This window comes from Sus scrofa, chromosome 10 (assembly GCF_054392235.1).
Source record: "Sus scrofa isolate SSC_HxYL_T2T_F1_AM1 chromosome 10, Sscrofa_HxYL_maternal_Yorkshire_Landrace_v2.0, whole genome shotgun sequence".
Lineage (NCBI taxonomy): Eukaryota > Metazoa > Chordata > Mammalia > Artiodactyla > Suidae > Sus > Sus scrofa.
This window is the reverse complement of record NC_139392.1, coordinates 49,200,672-49,224,309: the sequence shown is the minus strand read 5'-3', so window position 1 is coordinate 49,224,309 and position 23,638 is coordinate 49,200,672. Positions and strand designations below refer to the sequence as shown.

The following is a 23,638-nucleotide window of genomic DNA, read 5'->3' as shown; positions in this document are numbered from 1 at the left end:
GGGCGCGGCCGAGCATACCTTAGCTCCATCCAGATGCAGGTTGGACCTGGCGTTGGGCCGGGGATCAAGGTACCCATCCCAGGGTCCGGGACTCGCAGTAGACCAGCACTAACGGCCCCGCGCGTCTGGCCTATTTTAGGGCCACAGAGCTGCAGCTGGAGGTGTGGACAAGGATGGAGGGTGGGAAAGATTCGTCTCTGAGCCTCCAGCCCCCGAGCTTCGCCGCCGGCTCAGGTCCTCCACTTGGCTTCCTGGCTAGGAGGTGGCCTCCTGTCCCAGACCCTTCCTCACCGGCCGCTGTGCGAAAGTCCAGCCTGGAGAGCTTGGGGGCGCTGCCAGGGCCCCACGCCCGCCTACACTGCATACCCGCTCTCAGACATACAGCCTCTCTGTGTATGTCGCACTGACTGTATAGAATCATAAATCTATAATTTATATCGACTAGTTCATGTACACCTATTAAAACCATAATACGAGCATGCTTAAAAAAAAAGAGAAATTAGAGGGTGTCTGTATCTGTTTGTGTTTGTATACCTCTGTGTTGTAGATGTTTGTTATTCCCAAAGTTAATTTGTAAAAGCTTTATTTATTGAATTGGATTATAGGAAATTAAGCATTTATATTAATACTCAGAAATATAAAAGAAACTGGCTGGAATGAATTTTGGGGTCACATAATCTGGCAAATATGCAGTGTTGAATTAATATCAGGTATTAAAGATGTTATCTCTTTGGTTTAGTTATTATAGGCATGTTTTTAGAGTTATCAACATTAAATATAATACTTTTATAGTACCTAGGTTTATTAGAAAGCAAATAAGATCTTGTTATTTGTTACAAGTTTGTTAGCAAGAAAAATAACTTGGTATGATGAAACTTTTAAGCAAATAAAGTAGAGGTAAATGAATTAAAAGCTTTTAGGTTAAACTCTATAATTATATTTTGGAAATAGTCTTTCCAGATGTTGGTAACTTGAGTTTTGCTAAATTATGTTAAATGATGAAAAACCATTAAAAATCCAAGTCATTTCCAAATAAGATACTGGAATATTAATTACTGAACATAGACTTTCCTTTTACAGAGTAGCTAAAAATATTTAGGATTATTAATATGTATGCTTGGCACCCATTAAGATATTTTTCATTTTTTAAAAAAAGCACATTTTCTAGAAACTATAAATAGTATTTATAAGTTTGCTAATCTATGGAATGCTAATATAAAAGATAGGTCATAATTTCTTACACCTTAGTTTTTGATAGAGACTCGGTTTTGAGGCCTCCTCCTGAATGAACTGCAATTCTTTTTTCTTATTCTAAAACCAACATCACCAGGCCAAGAAGAGAAAAAAAAAAATGACAGCTAAGTAGACAGCTAACTCAAGATACTGGACCAGGACTGTATACGAATCACTTTGACAACTCACGCTTTTGCTCATGAGTCAAATTGTATTTCTTCCTTGGTCTCAATCATTTGAAAAAGTTTCTAAAAATCAGTCCAGTTGTTAGGTTTGTGGCCAACTACCTATGTCCAGCACTCTTAGGATCCCTTGGTGAATTTCTCTTTTCTAAAGGTCTAGATGACCATCAGAATGGGTGAGGAAAGGTAGGTACACCAAGTAACCTAGATTGGCTAGTTCGAATAATTTGGTGTGATTTAGGCTATAAGGATGATCCCTAGTTGTCTAATATCCTTCCTTGGGGTGATTTAGGAAAGAGGGAATATTGGCTTTGCGTCTATTTTTTAAAGGAGACAGTTGGGAATGTTGTCTATGGATTTGCTAGTTTTTATATCAAAGGTACACTTGAAGGGTATTGTTTTCTATGTCTAGGAATTAGTTAGCCCCTTGTGGGGTATCTCTCCAGATCAAGGCCTTAAATGCCATAGAATCAAAAAAGAGAGAGAGAGAAATTATATAGCCAATACAGGAGTTCATATGGTGGCACAGCAGAAACAGTTCCGAGTAGGAACCATGAGGTTGCAGGTTCGATCCCTGGCCTCGCTCAGTGGGTTAAGGATCCAGCATTGCCATGAGTTGTGGTGTAGGTCACAGATGTGGCTCAGATCCTGCATTGCTGTGGCTGTGGCACGGGCCAGCGGCTACAGCTTTGATTACACCCCTAGCCTAGGAATTTCCATATGCCACAAGTGTGGCCTTAAGAAAGCGAAAAAAGAAAAAGGAAAATAAATTATAGCCAATACAGCAGAAATAACAGCTAGTGGATCCTCCTGAATAACATTTCTGTATTCTCTGTTGCCTGCATTGTCATGCCAGCTGTGCCCAAGTGATCAGATGTCTATCCTGCATGCCTATTTTGGCTGTGGCCTTGGCATTGTTGGTGACTGAACTCTCAGAGAACCCTGGCACTGGAGATTCTAGATAAATTGTTACTGGGCAGAGTGGCTCTGGGACCCTCCTGTTTTCTCATGAGAACATCACCCTTTTATTTCCAGTTCTTCCAGCCTTCTCTTGATAGCTGTATATTCCCAGGCTCAGAACCCTTGAGCTAACTTCCTATTCTTAGCCATTGAACTCTACTGAAGATGTCATCAGGAGGCAGCTGGGGGCAGAGGAGTCTAGCAACTCTAGTTAAGCCACTGCCTCTGTGCTTGTGATCTAAGGGAACTTTCATATGTGTTCATGTGAAAAGACAAGATTCATCTCTTTCCTCAAATCCTCAAATGTTCTAAAATTTACTGAGAACAATACTGATAATATTAACACCTAGCATTTATTGAATATTTAATGTATTCCAAGTGTTATCTTAAATGCTAAGTATTAACTCTTTTAACCTTCACACAACCTTCTGAGGAAGAGAGACACTAGACAACTTGCTTGTGATCACACAAATCACCAGGGCTCAGCAGCTCTGGCTTTCAGGTCAAATCTGGCTGACTGATTGCCTCTTTCAAATCTTATTTATGTATCCATTTATCTATTTATTTATTTTGTTGTAAATATAACTAACATGAAACTCATTATTTTATTAATTTAATTTAAAAAATTTTTGTGGCATTCCCATCGTGGCTCAGTGGTTAACAAATCTGACTAGGAACCATGAGGTCACAGGTTTGATCCCTGGCCTTGCTCCATGGGTTCAGGATCCGGCATTGCCGTGAACTGTGGTGTAGGTCGCAGACGCAGCTCAGATCTGGTGTTGCTGTGGCTGTGGTGTAGGCCAGTGACTACAGCTCTGATTAGACCCCTAGCATGGGAACCTCCATATGCTGCGGGTGTGGCCCTAGAAAAGACAAAAAGACGAAATAAATAAATAAAAAATGAAAAACTTTTGCAACATTTTAACATTTGAGATATATTTGATTTATAATAGTATATGAGTTTCAGGTGTACAACATAGTGATTCAATTACTTTTATAGATTATATTCCATTTAAAGTTATAAAATACTAGCTATATTCCCTGTGCTATACAATATATACTTATAGCTTATTTATTTTATATGTTGCAGTTTGTACCTTTTGATACTCTACCCCATCTAGCTCCTCCTCTCTTCCCTCTCCCCAGTGGTAACCATTAGGATGTTCTTTATAACTGTGAATATGTTTCTGTTTTGTTATATTCATGACTTTTATATTCATGACTGTTATATTCATGACTGTTTTTTCAACTCCATGTATCAATGATATACAGCGTTTGTCTTTCTCTGCATAACTTATTTCACCAGGCATAGTATGTTCCAAGTCCACCAGTATTTTTGCAAACGTCATTCTTTTTTGTGGATGACTAGTATTCTCTTGTATATACATATCATATCTTTATCCATTCATCTGTTGGACATTTAGGTTGCTTCCATATCTTGGCTATAGTACGTAATGTTCCTATGAACATTGGGGTGCATTTATCCTTCCTAATATGTGTTTTCATTTTCTTTGGATATATACCCAGCAATGAAGTTGCTGGATTATAAATTATCTCCTTTTTTAATTTTTTTGAGGAATCTTCATACTGCTTTCCATAGTGGCTTTACAAATTTACACTCCTACCAACAGTGTACAAAATGTTCCTTTTTCATTTTCACCAACATTTTTTTATTTGTGGTCTTTTTGGAGATAGCCATTTTGACAGATGTGAAGCGGTATCTTATATTGTGTTTTAGATTTGCATTTCTTTGGTAATTAGTGAATTGAGCTTCACTAGTCACAATTAGTAAGAAATTAATCACAAATTTTTAAAGAATTTGGACTTTTTCCTAATGAGCTGGCTAAAAGCTTATTCATTTTTTTAAAGAAAATAGTTTTTTTTTTTCCATTTTGGGGGGGTCTGTATTTCATTAATTTCCTCTTTATTATTATTTGTTTCTTTCTTATCTGACTTTGGGCTTGTTTGAGTTTTTTTTGTTTTTTTTTTTCTAATTCCTTTATATGGTAGGTATGATTCAGATTTTTCTTGTTTCTTGGGTTAGGCCTGTATTGCTATAAACTTCCCTCTTAGAACTGCTTTTGCTGTGTCCCAAAGATTTTGGAATGTTGTGTTTTAATTTTTACTTTTCCTGAGGTATTTTCAGACCCCTCTCTGTGATTTTTTCATTGGCACATTGGTTTTTTTAGCAGCATGTTGTTTACTTCTCATGTGTTTTGCCCATTTTTCTTCCTGTGATTGACCTCTATTTTCATGTTATTGGGGTCAGAAAAAAAAAACTTGATATAGTATCTATCCTCTTAAATTTGTTGAAATTTGTTTTGTGTCTTAGGATGTGATCCATCCTGGAGAATGGTCTGTGTGCACTTGAAAAGAATGTGCTTTCTTGTTTTTAGGGAATATCCTGTAGATATTTGTTAAGATCAACTGGTCTAAGGCATCATTTAAGACAAGTGTTTCCTTATTGGTTTTGTCTTGATAAATGAACACATTGATGTTAAGTGGAATGTTGAAATCCTCTGCTATTATTGTATTGTCAGATTTTCCCTTTCTGTCTGTTAATATTTGCTTTGAATATTTAGGTGCTCCTATATTAGGTGCATATATGTTAACGAATGTTATATATTCCCCTCTTGTATTAATGCTGTCATTATTAAATAATGCCCATTCTTTGTCTTTTGTTATGGAGTTGATTTAAAAGTCTAATTTGTCTGAAATGAGTTTTGTTACTCAGCTTTATTTTCATTTCCATTTGCATGAAGTATTTTTTTCATATCCTTTCAGTCTGTCTTTTGCTCTGAAGTGAGTCTCTTGAAAGCAGCATATAGATGGGTCACATTTTTATTCAACCATCCACCCTATGTCTTTTTATTGGAGCATTTAGTCCGTTAACATTTAAAGTAATTATTGATAGGTGTGTACTTACTGCCATTTTATTACTTGTTACCTGGTTGTTTTTGTAGTTCTTCTCTATTCTTTTCTCATACTTTTAATTTCTTTGTTCTGACAATTTCCTTTAGTGGTATATTTGTGTTCCTTCCTCTCTTGTGGTTGCTATGGTATTCATATATGTTGACCCATGACTGTATCTGTTTATTTGATACAGGTGGTCCTTTAAATCCAAGCACATTCTAAAAGATCAACATTTTTCACTCTTCCCCCATACTTTGTGTTTTTTGATGTCATATTTGACAACTTCATGTTCATCATGAAGTTATTTTAATTATTATTGATTTTACAATTTTTTTGACTTTTAATATTTGTAGCATCTTATTTAACTGGCTGATCCTTCAGCCTTTACTATATACTTGGCTACTAGTGGATCTTTTTCCTTCCTTATAGATAGTTGCTTCTTGTTGTACACTTTTATTTTTCATGAAGAGAATTTAGCATTTCCTTAAATGTTGGCTTAGTATTGATGAACTGGATTAGTTTTTGCTTGTCTGAGACATTTTTTTATCTCTCTTTTTACTCTAAGTATCATCTTGCTGTATAGGGTACCTTACATTGCAGGTTTTTCCCTTTCAGCTCTTTGAACATATCATGCCACTCCTGACCTGCCAAATTTCTGTAGAAAAATCAGCTGACATCCTTATGGGGGTTCCCTTGTATGGGGTTGTTTTCTTATTGCTTTTACAATTCTCTCTTTATCTTTACTTGTGCCATTTTATTTTTTTATTATATTTTTTTGTCTTTTTTTGGGTCTTTTTCTAGGGCTGCACTGGCAGCATATGGAGGTTCCCAGACTAGGGGTCTAATCAGAGCTGTAGTTGCTGCTGGCCTATGCCAGAGCCACAGCAACACAGGATCTGAGCCACATCTGCGACCTACACCATACTCACAGCAACACTGGATCCTTAACCCACTGGGCAAGGCCAGGGATTGAACCTGCAACCTCATGTTCCTAGTCGGATTCATTAACCACTGAGCCATGATGGGAACTGCCCACTTTAATTATGGTATGTCTTGGTATGGATTTGTTTGGGTTCATATTGTTGGGATCCTCTGTGCTTCCTGTACCTGGATATGTTTCCTTCTTTACATTTGGGAAGTTTTCAGCCATAATTTGATTAAATACATTTTTGACCTTGTTGTCTGTCTTCCCTTTCTGGGACCCCTATAAAGGGAATGTTGATAGGCTTGATGTTGTCTTTGAGATCCATTAAAATGTTCTCATTTCATTTTAAATTTTTTTTCTCTTTTGATTGGGTGTTTTCTATTATTCTATCCTCCAGATCATTTATTAATTCTTCTCTATCATCTAGTCTGCTGTTAGTTTTTTCTAACATTTTTTATTTTGGTTATTGTATTCTTCAATTCTGACTGGTTCTTTTTTATATTTTCTAGTTTTACTAAAATTCTCCCCATGCTCATTTAATTTTTTCTCTAATTCAGTTAGCATTCTTACTACTAAAGCTTTAAACTCTTTGATAGGCTCCCAGAAGGATGGTGACAGATTCCCCCCCTCTGCCAAATGTGGCTGTTCACCTTGGAGACCTGCTGTGGACATGGGTATGGCCTGGTGCACCTTTTCCCCAGAAAGTGGATGCCCAAGTTGGGCAGCAAGAAACAATGGCCTGTGAAAAACAACTGTAGATTAACACTTACAGGGATTAAATGCCTTGGGACTCGACCCCCTCCCTCTCCCTGACCCTCCACTCCTCCTTCTTCTCTGTTCCCACCATAAACTCCTGCCACAGATCATTTATAAGCCTAGCATCTTCCCATAGTTACTGATGGTATCATATTGAGCTCAGCCCATCTGCTTTGGATGTCTTAATAAGTCTTTCTTGCTTTATCAACTTGGCCTAACACATTCCTCCCTCAGCAAACCTAACACTCTTCATTTTGATAATTGTTTAATCTATTTAATTATTTATCTCTAATTATTTAAATAGATATTTAATGAAATATATTTAATTAATTGATTTTCAGGGGTTTACCCTTGCTCTTTTCATTGAAAGACATTCCTCTGCCTTATCAATTTCCTTAATTTTCTTTGTCTCTATGAAAGTAGGTGCAATTTACCTATTGTGAGCTTGAAGTGGTGTTCTTTTGTGGGAGTGTCCCTATACAATCTGTATGTGCCTAGTTTTTTTTTTTTTTTTGTCTTTTTAGGGTCACACCTGCAGCATATGGAGGTTCCCAGGCTAGGAGTCTAGTCAGAGCTGTAGCCACTGGCCTATGCCATAGCCACAGCAATGCTAGATCTGAGCCACGTCTGTGACCTACACCATGGCTCAGGGCAATGCTGATCCTTAACCCACTAAGCAAGGCCAGGGATTGAACCCACAACCTCATGGTTCCTAGTTGGATTTGTTAACCACTGAGCCATGACAGGAACTCCTATGCCTAGTAGTTTTGGTGGGATAGATGGATTTGTCTGTCTTGCACTTAATTCATGTCTTTCCCTAGTGAATGTAGCCAGCCATCAACTTGATAGGTAGTGTAGCTAAAAATGTAGGATCTAGGTCCAGAGCCCAAATGTGAGCCAGGGTGTTCCCTCTGCTTGGTGGCTGTCACAACCTTTTATGGGGTAGAGTTTGGGTCCTAATGTCAAGTTCAAGCTGGCTCCCTTCTAAGTGTATTCTCTCTTCCCACCTAACACTGGTACTCTCACTCCAGAGATGTGCAGTGTTGGAGCAGGAGGGGCTGGTTCAGGTGCTTGGCATGGGTCAAGGCTCTGGCTATGGTGGTCCAGCTGCACTCAGACACCAATATTATTTCTGATGTGGTACCTATGTAAGCACTAATAATGGCTGCCCCTGCCCTACTCAGATGGTGCTGCAGTTCTGAGCCACATGTTTCCCTGACAGCTGAGCTCTCTCTTCAGCTGAGGTAGCCCTTCCCCTGGAGTGGTGATAAATTGTGAAGCAAGGGGGACAGAGTGGTTGCTGGTTCAGGTGCATGTGTGCTGGAGTGGTCATGGACAACTGGACAGTGACTGGTACAGTTTCAATCCACATTTTTTGCCTTGTTTCAGGGGTAAGCAAGCATGCGTGCATTCCTCACAACTGAGTCCAAACTTCCCACAGTCCTTCTGTTAATCCAACCAGCTCTCCAACCAGGCAGACTTATCTTCCCGGTGTTTGATCCCCTGGATCACCCAATATGTAGCTCAAACCACTCACTCCCCAGGAAGGATCTCTGCCTGTGTAATCTCTCTTCGCTTCCTCCTCTCAGGGGCACAAGTCTCACCCTTATCACTTCCCTTCTATTCTTATCCAATTCCAAGTGGATTTTTTTTTTTTTAATGCATTGATGGTACAGCAGTCTTTCTGATAGTTTCCAATTAGTTTTTAGTGAGAATTGTCCCATATGTAGATATATTTTGATGTGTTCATGATGGGAGGTTAAGTTCTATGTCCTCCTACTTTATCATCTTTATCTACCTTTTCTTCATTTTATTTTCTTTCTATCCCTCAGAATAAATAATTCCAATTGTCCTATATTCAAGTTGGCCAATTCTTTAAACTTCTGCCTGCTGAAATCTGCTAGGCTTTTAAAAAAGATATTTATCTTGATTTTTTTTGTCAGTTCAGTTACTGTACTTTTCAGAATTTCGTTCTTTTAAAAAACAATTTCTATCTTTTTTGTTGATATTCTCATTTATATTGTTTTCTTGATTTCCTTTTAGTTCTTTTTTCTTGTTGTCCTTTAGTCTTTTAAATATATGTAAAACAATGGTTTTAAAATAGTTGCCTTGGAGTTCCCATTCACGGCACAGTGGAAACAAATCCAACTAGGAACCATGAGGTTGTGGGTTTGATCCCTGGCCTCACTCAGTGGGTTAAAGATCTGGCATTGCCATGAGCTGTGGTTGCAGATGTGACTTGGATCCTGCATTGCTGGGGCTGTGGTGTAGGCTGGCAGTTGTAGCTCTGATTTGACACCTAGATTGGGAACCTCCATATGCCACAGGTGTGGTGCTAAAAAAAGCAATAAATAAATAAACTAGAATATCTGACTTGTAAATCTGATGTTTGGGCTTCGTCAAAGTTGGTTACTGTCAATTATTCACTTCCTCCTAAGAGCCATGTTTTTCTGTTAATTTGCATGCTTCCGATTCTTTTGCTTAAAATTGGGCATTTGACTATTATAACGTCATAGCTAAGGAAATCAGATTCACCCCATTCCCCAAAGTTTGCTTTTTTTTTATTGTTGAAGGCTGTATTTGTCTGTTTTGAGAATTTTCAAAACTATTTTTTCAAAAGACATTACCTTTGTTTATTACTGAATTCTCTCTTCCTTTAGCTTGTGTTCAGGTAATATTGGAACAGATTTATTTGAATACTAAGGGCCTTCCTAATATTTACAGGTTGGCTCTGCTGAGCACTCCTTCATCACTTATCTAGCCTAGCTCTGAACCTAAAAATCAGCCCAAGGTGAAAGCTTAAATCCTTCTTGGGTCTTTTCTGAGTACGTATCTTGCCTGAGCTTGTGCATACTTTCTAAATTCTCCAGGACACACCACAAATTTTGAATGTCCTAATTTCCCAAATAGTCCCACCCTAGTTTCTCCTCCACTCCTTACATGGTATTTCGTATGTCTTCACCTTGAATCTCTTGCCATAGGCATCTTTGGGTCTGTTTGTAGTCATTGTGTAGCTTTTATAAGTAGTGCCCATCATTTTTGTACTTGAGTCATCAGTTAACCAAGACAGAGATAAACATCTTGCATCAGCAATTGGGTATCCCCTAGATAGGTCAGAATAGATACACACAATAATTTGCAAGTAAAATCTGCTTCCTTCAGTTCACAGGGAAGAATTGGGAACCATTTAGAGACAGGGACTGACACTACGCTGGAAAGCTATTGTCATGAGGGTGTGTACAAATGCCATATAATTTTCCTTCTATTTTGAAGATGATTTTGCTTGTTGGGCCTTTTGTTTTTTGCTGTAAAATCTTACCGTTTTCCAGAATTCTCACAAAGTTGTTTCAGTTTCTGATTTTAAAAAGAAGTTTCTGTGAAAAAAAATGAAAGCTTAGAGCTTTTGAGTCTGCCATTTTTCTGCCATTCTCTTTGATAATGAAGTTTTGAACAGAACTTATATTACAGGAGGGATCAGGGCAAGAATGTAGGGAAACAATGTGGAATCTGAATCTTACTAAAATGTGGTTCGATACTTTTTTTTTTTAGGTATTGGGGAAAATGGAGAATAAAATGGACATGTTGAGTTCTTTGTTTAAAAGACTGAAATAGAAACTGTTTGCTTTCACCTTTGAAATCGTAATTTTCTCTCAGCCATCTCACAAGTGTTTTTGAGTCATTACACTACTGAAGCCAATCAAATGTCCTTCTCTGAGAAAAGAAATTGATAAGACCCTCATCATCCTTACAGAAGCTGCTGACAGCCCTCATCAGTCTTGTTGGTATTCATCTTACAGTAATCAAAATTAAATACCTTGCTGCTGGCACAGCAAAAAAATTAAATAAGTTGACCTGACAGAGATAGGCTAGTTACATATATGCTATAAATGGTAGGCAGATATAAACAATCTAGATTTTGGAAGAATAAAGACTAATTTAAATAAAGATGAGGTGGGAAAACACAGGTTTATTTTTATTTTATATTTTTTGCTTTTTTTTTTTTTTTAGGGCCACACCCATGGCATATGGAGGTTCCCAGGCTAGGGTTCCAATCAGAGCTGTAACTGCCTGCCTATGCCACAGCCACAGCAATACCAGATCCAAGCTGTGTCTTGGACATACACCACAGCTCATGGCGTGGCCAGATCCTTAACCCACTGAGCAAGGCCAGGGATCGAATCTGTAACCTCATGGTTTCTAGTTGGATTCATTTCCACTGCACCACAATGGGAACTTCAAGTTGTACTCTCTTTTTAGTAAACAGGAGCCTTACTGATGGGGTAGTAAGTTGTAAGAGGGAAGGGAAGTGGTCTCTAGGCTTTTGCTTAAGTTTTTTAGTGATCCTGTGACCCTGGGCAGTGGACCTTCACAAGTTGATCTTAGCTTTTTCCACCTTTAGGTGGGACAGGTAGACTAGAGGGCCTGGAGTTGGGTATTTTCCTTCTTCCAGGTGGAAGACTCAATGAAGGTGGAGTTGGCTATTTTCTGTCCCCTGTTCAATTAGTCCCCATTGGTTATGGTTTGGCAAAATATTTTCTCTGGATGGAAGAACTTATTGAGAACAGAATGCTGTATGTGCTTTTCAGAATGGCTCCTTTCCCTCTCTTTCTGGAAGCATGAGGGGAATTTTCTCAGATATTCACTCTGAGAGCCTGGTAGGACTCCCAGAGATAAAAAAGTTTTGGGGTCTCCCTTGAGACTGATCTGCCCTGCTGTTTTTAACTCTCAAACTTGTCCACAGTGAGCCTCCAGCAAATTTGACAATTACATTTTAATTTTTTATACCCTGATACTGGTGTCCACAGAGGTTTCTGTTTCCTGGGCATCTATGGTTAGTTGTGTTTCTCTATTCTCCTCTCTATATCTCAATTTTGGGAGCAATGCTTTGTCTTGTGATGGATTTAAGAAGAGAAGTTTTTTTAAGTTTGTTCAGCTCTTTTTTTTTTTTTTTGGTTTGAGTATGGGAATCACAGTTTCCAAATTTTGTGCTGAAATGTCATTGATTGATTTTGGTATGCTAAGTCAACCTTGCATTTTTGGGCTAAATTCTTCCCATGATATATGTTGATGGATTGTTTGCTAATACCTTGTTGAGGATTTTATCTGTAGGTTCATGAAGGATATTCCTTTCTTGTGATTTTTTTGTCTGACTTTTATATCTAGATGATATTGATCTCATTGAGTGAATTGGTAGATTTGCTCTTCCTCCATATTCTGAAAGAGTTTATGAAGAATGGGTGTTATTTGTTCTTTAAATATTTGATAGGATTCAATAAGAAAGTCATCTGGACCTGAGCTTTTCATTATGAGAAAATTTTAAATTACTAATAAAATTTATTTACCTGTCATGGGATTACTCAGATTTTTAATATTTTCTTGTGTCATTTCTGATATTTTGGGTCTTTCTCAGAATTTGTCCACTTGATATAAGATATCTAATATATTGGCCTAAGGTTACTCATAGTATTCTTTTTAATACTTTTAATTTATGTATTGTTGGTAGTGGTGTTACCTCTTTTATATCTGATGCTAATAGGTTTTATCTTTTCTCTTTCTTTTCATAGTCAGTTTAGCTAAAGATTTGGCAATTTATTAATTTATTTATTTATTTTTGTCTTTTTGCCATTTCTTGGGCCATTCCTGCGTTATATGGAGGTTCCCAGGCTAGGGGTTTAATCGGAGCCGTAGCTGCCAGCCTATGCCAGAGCCACAGCAACACGGGATCCGAGTGGCATCTATGACCTAAACCACAGCTCACGGCAATGCCAGATCGTTAACCCACTGAGCAAGGGCAGGGATCAAACCCGCAACCTCATGGTTTGTAGTCAGATTCATTAACCACTGCACCACGACGGGAACTCCAGATTTAGCCATTTAATTTATCTCTTCAAACAGCCACCTTTTGGATTGATTGACTTTTGCACTGTTTCTCTGTTTTCTCATTTACTTATTTTCACTCTAATCTTCATTATTTCCTTATTTCTGCTGGCATTTGCTTTGTTTTTCTCTTCTAGGTTTGTGGGGGTATTGTTTGTTTGTTTTTTAGGGCTACATCTGCAGCATTTAGAAGTTTGCAGGCTAGAGGCCCAATAGGACCTGCAGCTGCCAGCCTAAACCACATACACAGCAAAACCAGGTCTAAGCCACATCTGCTACATACATCACAGCTCATGGCAACACTGGACTCTTAACCCACTGAGTGAGGCCAGGGATCAAACCTGCATCCTCATGCTACTAGTCAGATTCACAACCCACTGAGCCACAACTGGAAATCCTCTCTTCTAGCTTTTTTTAAAACACAAATTTAAGTTATTCACTTGAAACTTTTCTTCCTTTTAAACATGAGCTTTAAAGATATAAATGTCTCTTCAAGCACTATTTTAGTACATCTTGTCAATTTTAATGCATTGTGACTTTATAATCTTTCATTTCAAAATATAGTCTAATATCCCTTGTGATTTGTTTTTGATGTGTAGTTTTAAAGTATGGATTTTAATATTTAAATATTTGGGTATGTATATGTTTGTGTTTATTTCTAGTTTAATGATTTTGTGGTCAGATGTCATACTAATATGATTTAAACTTTTTAAATTATTTAAGATTTAGTTTATGCACTAGAACTGTTATGTTTAGCATCGGCCTAGCTGTGCTTTTAGTGATGTGTACTCTGAATGAGAAGAGTTCTATACATGCTATTTTAAGACAGGATTGTTAATAGTGTTACTAAAACTTAAATGATTTCTAACATTTTGTCTAGTTGTTCTATTAATTACTATGATTTCGGCTGCTCCCTCCCCAATGCCTAACTCCCCAACCCAACCCCTACTCCACCAGCCCTGCTGAGTGGGGGGAGACTGAGAAAACACTGTACCTAGGGCCACAGAGGTTGGCATGGGGCCTCTGGCCCAGCCCCAGATGCAAACCATCCCCACCTCTCTGTTCTCAACCCCTTGCCTTGTTTGTGGGGGAAGGACATTGGAAAAAAAGCTCTCGGGAATATTCATAAATGGGCCTTTCTCTAGAGGTGGCCATTTTGGGAAAATCTGGCCCCATTCTTCAGTCAGTGCTGAGAAGCCCCAGGGCAAACAACAATCCAGGTGGGATCACAGCCCCACCCCTCAGTAAACAGGCTATGTAAAGACCCCCAGGCACACAGCCACCCCTAATACCATCCAGAGACAAAGCCCCACCCATGAGAGGGATAAGAATCAGCTCCACCTACCAGTGGGCAGGCATCAGCCCCTCCCATCAGGAAGCCAACAGCAAGCCTCCATACCAACTTCAGCCACAAGAGGGGCAGACACCAGAAGTAAGAGAGGCTACAACTCTAATCTGTAAAAAGGTCACCACACCAAAAATCTATAAAACTGAAAAGACAGAGAACTATACCTCAGATGAGTGAGAAAGAAAAACTCCCAGAAAATCAGCTAAGTGATGAGGAGATTCTCAGCCTCCAGGAAAAAGACTTTAGACTGTTGATGATGAAGATGATGCATGACGCTGGAAATAAACTAGAGGCAAAGATGGATAACTTACAGGAAACACTCACCAAAGAGATACAAGATATAAAACTTAAACAAGGAGATGCAAAATACAGTAACTAAAATAAAAAATTCATTAGAAGCAGCTAACAGCAGAATACCGGAGGCAGAAGAATGAATAAGCGAGGTGGAGGACAGATTAGTAGAAATTACAGATGCAGAACAGAAAAGAGAAAAGAGATTGAAAACAAATGAAGAGAGTCTCAGAGAACTCTGGGACAATGTTAAATGCACCAATATCCACATTATAGGGGTGTCAGAGAGAGAAGGGGACAGAAAAAAAATTCCAAGAGATAATAGCCAAAAACTTCCCTGACATGGAAGAGGAACCACTCACTCAAATTCAGGAAGCACAATGAGTACCATATAAAATAAACCCAAGGAGGACTATGCCAAGACACATATTAATCAGGCTGACCAAAATTAAAGTCAAAAAAAAATCTTGAAAGCAGCTAGGGAAAAGACACAAATAACATACAAGGGAACCCTGATAAGGTTATCAGCAGATTTTTCCGCAGAAACTCTGCAGGCCACAAGGGAGTGGCATGATATACTCAACGAAAAACCTCCAACCAAGATTACTCCACCCAGCAAGGCTCTCACTCAGATTTGAAGGAGAAATCAAAACCTTCACAGATAAGCAAAAGCTAAGAGAATTCAGCACCACTAAACCAGCTTTACAACAAATACTAAAGGAACTTCTCTAGGCAGAAAAGAAAAGACAGCAACAGGAAACAAAAATACCGCAAATGACAAGGCTCACCAGTAAAGGTATATATACAGTAAAGATAAGAAATATACTGTATATATACAGTAAAGATAAGAAATCATCCATGCACAATTATGCCGCCAAAATCAGAAATCCTGAGAAGAGGTGGGTACAAATTCAGGACACTGGAGATGAACTTGCAATTAAGAGAATAACAACTTCAAACAATCTCAGATATATATAGACTCATATAAAACTTCAGAATAAATGCAAACCAAAAATCTACAATTGATACACAAACAAATAAGAAAAATCAACTCAAATATGAAACTAAAGATAGTCATCAAACCAGAAGAGGAGAGAGCAAGAGAAGGAGGGAAGAAAAAAGAGCAACAAACACAAATCCAAAGCAATTAATAAAATGGCAATAAGAACATACATATCAATAATTACCTTAAATGTAAACAGACTAAATGCCCCAACCAAAAGACATAGACTGGCTGAATGGATACAAAAACAAGGTCCATATATATGCTGTCTCCAAGAGATCCACTTCACTTCTAGGGACCCATACAAATTGAAAGTGAGAGGATGGAAGAAAATATTTCATGCAAACAGGGATCAAAAGAAAGCTGGAGTAGCAATATTCATAACAGACAAAATACACTTTAAAGTGAAGAATATTTTAAGGGACAAAGAAGGTCACTACATAGTGATCAAAGGATCAATCCAAGAAGAAGATACAACAATTTTAAATATCTATGCACCCAACATAAGTTCACCACAATATATAAGGCAACGGCTCACAACCTTAAAAGGACAAATCGACAATAACACAATCATAGTGGGGAACTTTATCACCCCACTTACAGCAATGGACAGATCATCCAGACAGAAAATCAATAAGGAAACACAGGCTCTGAATGAAACATTAGACCAGATGGACTTAATAGATATTTATAGGACATTCCATCCAAAAGCAACAGAATACACATTCTTCTCAAGCGCACATGGAACGTTCGCTAAGATTGATTACATCCTGGGCTACAAACCCAACCTCAGTAACTTCATGAAAATTGAAATCATATGAAGCATCTTTTCTGACCACAATGCTATATGACTGGAAATCAACAACAAGAAGAAAAAACCTGCAAAAAACACAAATACGTGGAGACTCAACAACATGCTACTCAACAACCAATGGGTCACTGAAGAAATCAAAGAGGAAATTAGAAAATACCTAGAAGCAAATGACAACATAGATATAACAATCCAGAATCTATGGGATGCATCAAAAGCTGTTCTGAGAGGAAAGTTTATAGCAATACAAGCCCACCTCAGGAAACAAGAAAAAGCTCAAGTAAACAAGCTAACTTTACATCTGAAGATGCTCCAGAGAGAAGAAGAGACAAGACCTAAAGGTAGTAGAAGGAAAGAAATCATAAAGATCAGAGCAGAAATCAATGAAATAGAAACAAAGAAAACCATGAAAAGATCAATGAAATGAAAAGCTGGTTCTTTGAAAAGATCACCAAAATTGATAAACCCCTAGCCAGACTTATCAAGCAAAAAAGAGAGAGGACTCAAATCAATAAAATTAGAAATGAAAAAGGAGAAGTAACAACGGACATCACAGAAATACAAAGGATCATAAGAGACTACTATATGCAACTATATGCCAGGAAAATGGAAAACCTAGAAGAAATGGACAAATTCTTGGAAAAGTACAATCTTCCAAGACTAAACCAAGATGAAATAGAAAAGATGAATGGCCCCATCATAAGAACTGAAATTGAAACTGTGATTAAAAAACTTCCAACAAACAAAAGTTCAGGACCAGATGGCTTCATAGGTGAATTCTATCAAACATTTAGAGAAGAGCTGTACCTATCCTTCTGAAACTATTTCAAAAAGTTGCAGAGGAAGGGATACTCCCAAACTCATTCTATGAGGCCACCATCACCTTCATACCCAAACCAGACAGAGATACCACAAAAAAAAGAAAACTACAGGCCAATTTCACTGATGAACATTGATGCAAAATCCTCAACAAAATACTAGCAAACCACGTCCAACAATACATTAAAAGGATTGTACATCATGATCAAGTGGGATTTACCCCAGGGATGCAAGGGTTCTTCAATATCCACAAATCAATCAGTGTGATACACCATATTAACAAACTGAAGAATAAAAACCATATGATCCTCTCAACAGACGTGGGAAAAGCCTTTGACAAAATCCAACACCCAATTCTGAGAAAAACCCTTCAGAAAGTGGGCATAACGGGAACCTACCTCAAAATAATACAGGCCATATATGACAAACCCACAGCAAACATTATTCTCAATGGTGAAAAGCTGAAAGAATTCCTGCTGAGATCAGGAACAAGACAAGGATGTCCACTCTCACCACTGCTATTCAACATAGCTTTGGAAGTCCTAGCTACAGCAATCAGAGAAGGAAAAGAGATAAAAGGAATCCAAATTGGAAAGGAAGAAATAAAACTATCCCTATTTGCAGATGACATGATACTATACCTAGAGAGTCCTAAAGACTCTACCAGAAAACTGTTAGAACTCATCCATGAATTTGGCAAAGTCACGGGATACAAAATTAATCCACAGAAATTTATGGCATTTCTATACACTAACAATGAAAGAGCAGAAAGACAAATTAGGGAAGCAATCCCATTTACCACTGCATCCAAAAGAATAAAATACCTACGGGCATACATACCTAAAGAGACAAAACACCTGTACTCTGAAAACTATAAGACACTGATGACGGACATCAAAGATGACACAAGTAGATGGAAAGACATACCATGTTCTTGGATTGGAAGAGTTAATATTATCAAAATGACTATACTACCTAAGGCAACCTACAGATTCAATGCAATCCCTATCAAATTACCAAGGACATTTTTCACAGAACTCAAACAAAATATTTTAAAGTTTGGAAGCACAAAAGACCCAGAATAGCCAAAGACATCCTGAAAAAGAAAAATGGAGCTGGAGGAATCCGGCTCCCAGACCTCAGACTATACTACAAAGCAACAATCATTAAAACCATATATGGTACTGGAACAAAGACAGAAATATAGATCAGTGGAACAGGATAGAAAGCCAAGAACTCAACCCACACACCTTCAGCCAACTAATCTATGACAAAGGAGGCAAGAATATACAATGGAGAACAGACACCTGTTCAATGAATGGTGCTGGGAAAACTAGACAGCCACATGGAAAAGAATGAAATTAGAACACTCCCTAACACCACACACAAAAATAAACTCAAAATGGATTAGAGACCTAGATATAAGACCAGACACTACAAAACTCTTAGAGGAAAACATAGGCCAAACCCTCTCTGACATAAACGACAGCAACATCTTCTCAGATCCACCTCTGAGTAATGACAGTAAAAACAAAAATAATCAAATGGGACCTAATCAAACTTCAACGTTTCTGCACAGCAAAGAAAACCCTAAACAAAACGAAAAGACAACCCACAGAATGGGAGAAAATCTTTGCAAGTGAATCAACTGACAAGGCATTAATCTCCAAAATTTATAAACACCTTCTGCAGCTCCATACCAAAAAAACCAAACCACCCCATCAAAAAATGGGCAGAAGTTCTAAACAGACAATTCTCCAAAGAAGACATACAGATGGCCAAAAAACACATGAAAAGATGTTCAACATCACTCATTATTAGAGCAATGCAAATCAAAACAACTGTGAGGTACCATCTTACACCAGCCAGAATGGCCATCATCAAAAAGTCTACAGACAATAAGTGCTGGAGAGGGTGTGGAGAAAAAGGAACACTAGTACACTGTTGGTGGGATTGTAAATTGGCGCAACCACTGTGGAAAGCAGTATGGAGATTCCTCAGAAAACTAAACATAGAACTACCATTTGATCCAGCAATCCCACTCCTGGGCATCTATCCAGAGAAAACCATGATTCGCAAAGACACATGTACTCTGATGTTCACTGCAGCACTATTTGCAACAGCCAAGACATGGAAACAACCTAAATGTCCATAGACAGAGGAGTGGATCAAGAAGAGGTGGTACATATACACAAGGGAATATTACTCACCCATTAAAAGGAATGAAATACTGGCATTTTAGCAACATGGATGGACCTAGAAATTATCATGCTAAGTGAAGTCAGTCATACAATGAAACACCAACCTCAAATGCTTTCACTGACTATGGAATCTGAAAAAAGGAAACAATGAACTTCTTTGCAGAACAGATACTGACTCACAGACTTTGAAAAACTTATGGTTTCCAAAGGAGACACTTCGGGGCGTGGGGGGATGCACTGAGGTTGTGGGATGGAAATCCTATAAAATTGGATTGTGATGATCATTGTACAACTATAAATGTAATAAATTCACTGAGTAATAAAAATTAAAAAACATTTAAACTATATATATCTCTATCATCTATCTATCCATCTATCTATATATCATCTATTTATCTATAAAACATGTAAAGAAAACAATTAAAGGAGAAAACATCTAAATGGCCAAGCAACATAATAGGATGCTGAAATTCAGGTGTGAACAACAACAGCAAAAAAGAATGGAAGTAACAGCCTCCTTACTACAGAATTAAAAAGTCACTCAGTTAAGTGCTATAGATGCCACATCACCTTCTGGAGTTTATCAGATTAACCAGCACTGCTTAGAGAACATCTCAATTGAACCTATCATGAGATTTAGAAATATCTGCCAAAAATATCCCCCCCAAATTTAGAAATATCTGCCAAAAATAATTTAAAAAATATCCCCAAATTGTTACACTTGAAATTAGTTTCTAAGTATACCTGATGTTAGAGAAGGTAAGTTTACTCCAGATCTTTAAATATGAAAGTATTCAAAAAGAGTATTACATCATAGAGTTGATCTCCACATATCTTGGCCATCACAAACTAACTTGGCTGATCATGAGAGTCAGATGGAGGAACATTTAGAAAACTAAATTCTCACACCACCAATTAACTCCTGCAAAATGAAAATCCTAGTTCAGAATCTTATGTATAAATACAGTTCCTGGGTTACCTACACAAGGAGACAGTTATCCAAGCCATATTCTGGGTGGTGATGGCTTCTCCCTTGTCCTTCATGCACGGATGTCATCTCAAAGTCACAAAAGGGCCAGATACATGCGCCCTCATTGGACCATGAACTGTTTCCATACTCGCAGAAAATTTTATTTATGTCATTCTTTCAGAAAAATATGACTTTTCAATTTTTTGAGAATTTTCCAGTTGAGTATGGATGTCCTTTTATCTGAAGAAATTTGAATCTTGATTGTGAACAGAGATTAAGAATACTCATGGCAGGCAGAATTTCTCCTATGAACAAACAAATGTTTAATCAACATTTTGATTGAAGGGAAAGTTGTAAATTTTGGATGAATTGTTTAGATTAAAAAAATGCTATTTGAGTTTTACCAATCAAATTGAAATAGTGAAACAGTCTTTGCCACGTTTTGATTCTCAACTAGTTATAATATCTGGTTTTCATTCCATATTGTTGAACTTTGGGTTTCTTGGAGGATGAAGAATAATTTGGTATACATACTCTATTGTTTTGATTAAATCATTTTAATTTGTGAAAAAGCCAGTCAAGTCATTACTGGTACAGGCAAATACTCTCTGAGGTAAGGGCAAAGGTCTGGAAACACTTTATCTACGTTTAACTGCAGCACATATTATTGAGTCATTCATTTGGGGCATCTACAAGGGTGATCATTATCTAATTAAATTCTTAGGGACCTTAGTCATAATTTTGAAGGTAGACTCTTTATCTCCAGATAATCACCTTATATAATAGGACTTACAAAAAATTATAAAAGAATAAATAGAGGTCAGATCACCAAAAGGGAAAAAGCCCAGCCTGGGTAGAAATGAAATATGTACAAATTTTCTTATTTAAATCATTATCCCCAAAATAGGCAAAACTGTTTAAAAATTGTCTTTGCAGATGACATCTGACCTCATTTCCAGAAGATTATGAATGCAAACTTCAGAACAAATCATTTAAAACTTGTTTCTAATGCAGATAAAGTCTGTCACAAAATTTGCCCCAGATTTTCAAGCGACATGTTGATAAAATTTGTGTTCATGTAAGAGTGGAGATAGAGAAACATTTGTGGAACTAATTGTATTTATCTCAATGTGCTTCTTATGAAGGATTCACCAAAAAAACCTATATATATATATATATATATATATATATACACACACACACACACACACACACACACACACACACACACACACATATATGCCACAAAATGTTGCAATACATTTCAAAGGACTTAAATCATACAGACTATCTATCTATAGAGATAGATGTATAGATATGTAATAAAGAAAATGTAATTCAACTAGAAATTGCTAACAAAAATATAATATTTTCCAAATATATGCAAATTAAGCAACACAAGTCTAATTTAACCATGAACATTTTGAAAAATAAAATTTCAAGAGAAATATAATGGTATACATATATACAAGATATATTAAAGATATTGATGAATTATATGTATAAACTACATACAATTTGTGCTACATATTATGTATGTAATATTAACTAGGTGCAGCTAAAGGAGTGGCTAGAGAGACATTTACAGCTTTAAAATCAAGTATTAGAAAACAAGAAATATTACAAGAAATGACCTAAGCTTCTATGTCAAAAAGCTAGAAAAGGAAAATAAAATAAGTACAGAAAACATTATAGCATAGAAATAGGATATAGGAGAAATAAATCATTGAAATAAATATTGATTGAGGAGTTCCTGTGGTGCCTCAGCAGCAATGAACCCAACTAGTATCCATGAGGACATGGGTTCAATCCCTGGCCTCACTCAGTGGGTTAAGGATTCAGCATTGCTGTGGGCTGTAGTGTAGGTCACAGACGTGGCTCAGATCTGGCATTGCTATAGCTATGGCAACTACAACTTCGATTTGTCCCCTAGGCCAGGAACTTCCATATGCCACAGGCATGGCCTTAAAAAGACTCTCTCTCTCTCTATATATATATAAAACATATGAAGATATATGTAAAACATATGAATATGTTTATATCCCTATATAAACACACACACGCACACACATATATATAATATGTTTATATCTATAAAACATATGAATCCAGGAATTGGTTCAATGAAAGTTTGATAAAATTGATAAGCTTCTAGCAAAGTGGATTTAGAAGAATACAGAAAAAATAAATTATCAATCAAGAATCAAGAAAATGTCATCACTGCAGATCATACAGAACTTAAAAAGATACTAAAGCATATGATAAATGAATTTATGATAAAATACTTCTCAACTAAGTAAACTGTCACTGCTTTGAAACACACAACCTTCTAAATAAACACACTAATAAAATGATGTAAAGCTAAAATAATCTACTACCCAATACAATCAATTATTTGGAGTCCTTCCTTTCCCTAAACAGAATTCTATCCCCATAGAGCTTTACTAATGAATTCTATACAAAAATTAAACAAGAAATAGTACCAATCCTACCTAAATAATTTTAGAAATGGGAGGAAATTATTATATACCCCAACTCATCTTATGCACCCAGCATAACCTTTATACTAGAATGAAACAAGGGATCAAAACAAAAATAATCAAATTGATATCCCACATCAATATAAACACAAAATTCTAAACACAATACTTATGAGTTTTTTGGATGTTTTATTTTGGGATTTTTTTTTTCTTGTAATGGTTTATGAGGCAGGTCTGGAGCAGTGCTTGGTCAGGGGCTAATTATGTACCACTACTGATGCAAAATCTTTCTAATATTCAGCCCATTGCAATGGTCCTGTGAACCACACATTTTTCTAGCTGGTGAGAATAGGCACCATTCCTGGTCCAATGTGAGCATCAGGGACCCTTCTCTCTAATCCAACTCGGTAAAACTTTCATCAGCCTCTAGCAGTTTCCTCAAATCCATGAATTGATGGGGATCCTCTCCAGATCTCCAACATCCCCTCCCTCAATCTCTCTTAATCTCTCTTTCAACCCTCCAAGTATAGCCTATGTAATATTCTATCATCAGAATTCTATCTGCCTTGGTTCATTGGTTTCCTCAGACACTCAACACCATCTCAACTCAGAAAGTCTACCAGGATCTTCTGAGGTATCTCTCACTGTATCAAAACTTAGAAACATTTTAAAGGTAATAAAGTGGAAAAATCCTAGAGCCCTACCTGTTTGTTTCCCATTGCTCAATGTTCACTGGAAATTGCTTCTGGCATCCAGTGTTTTGAAAATAATGATGTCATATTATTTGTTTCCTTGGTTTTATAAAAACCTATACATGAATATTTATAGCAGTTTTATTCACAATCTCAAATAGCTAGAAACTATCTCTT

At 37.1% G+C, this 23,638-nt stretch overlaps 1 pseudogene across 1 annotated transcript in view; it reads right to left on the bottom strand.

Annotated features, from left to right (window-relative positions):
• LOC146399379 (protein FAM240B-like) overlaps positions 1 to 23,638 on the bottom strand; it is a 134,704-nt pseudogene that overhangs the window by 50,635 nt on the left and 60,431 nt on the right. The gene's annotated exons all lie outside the window — the stretch shown is intronic.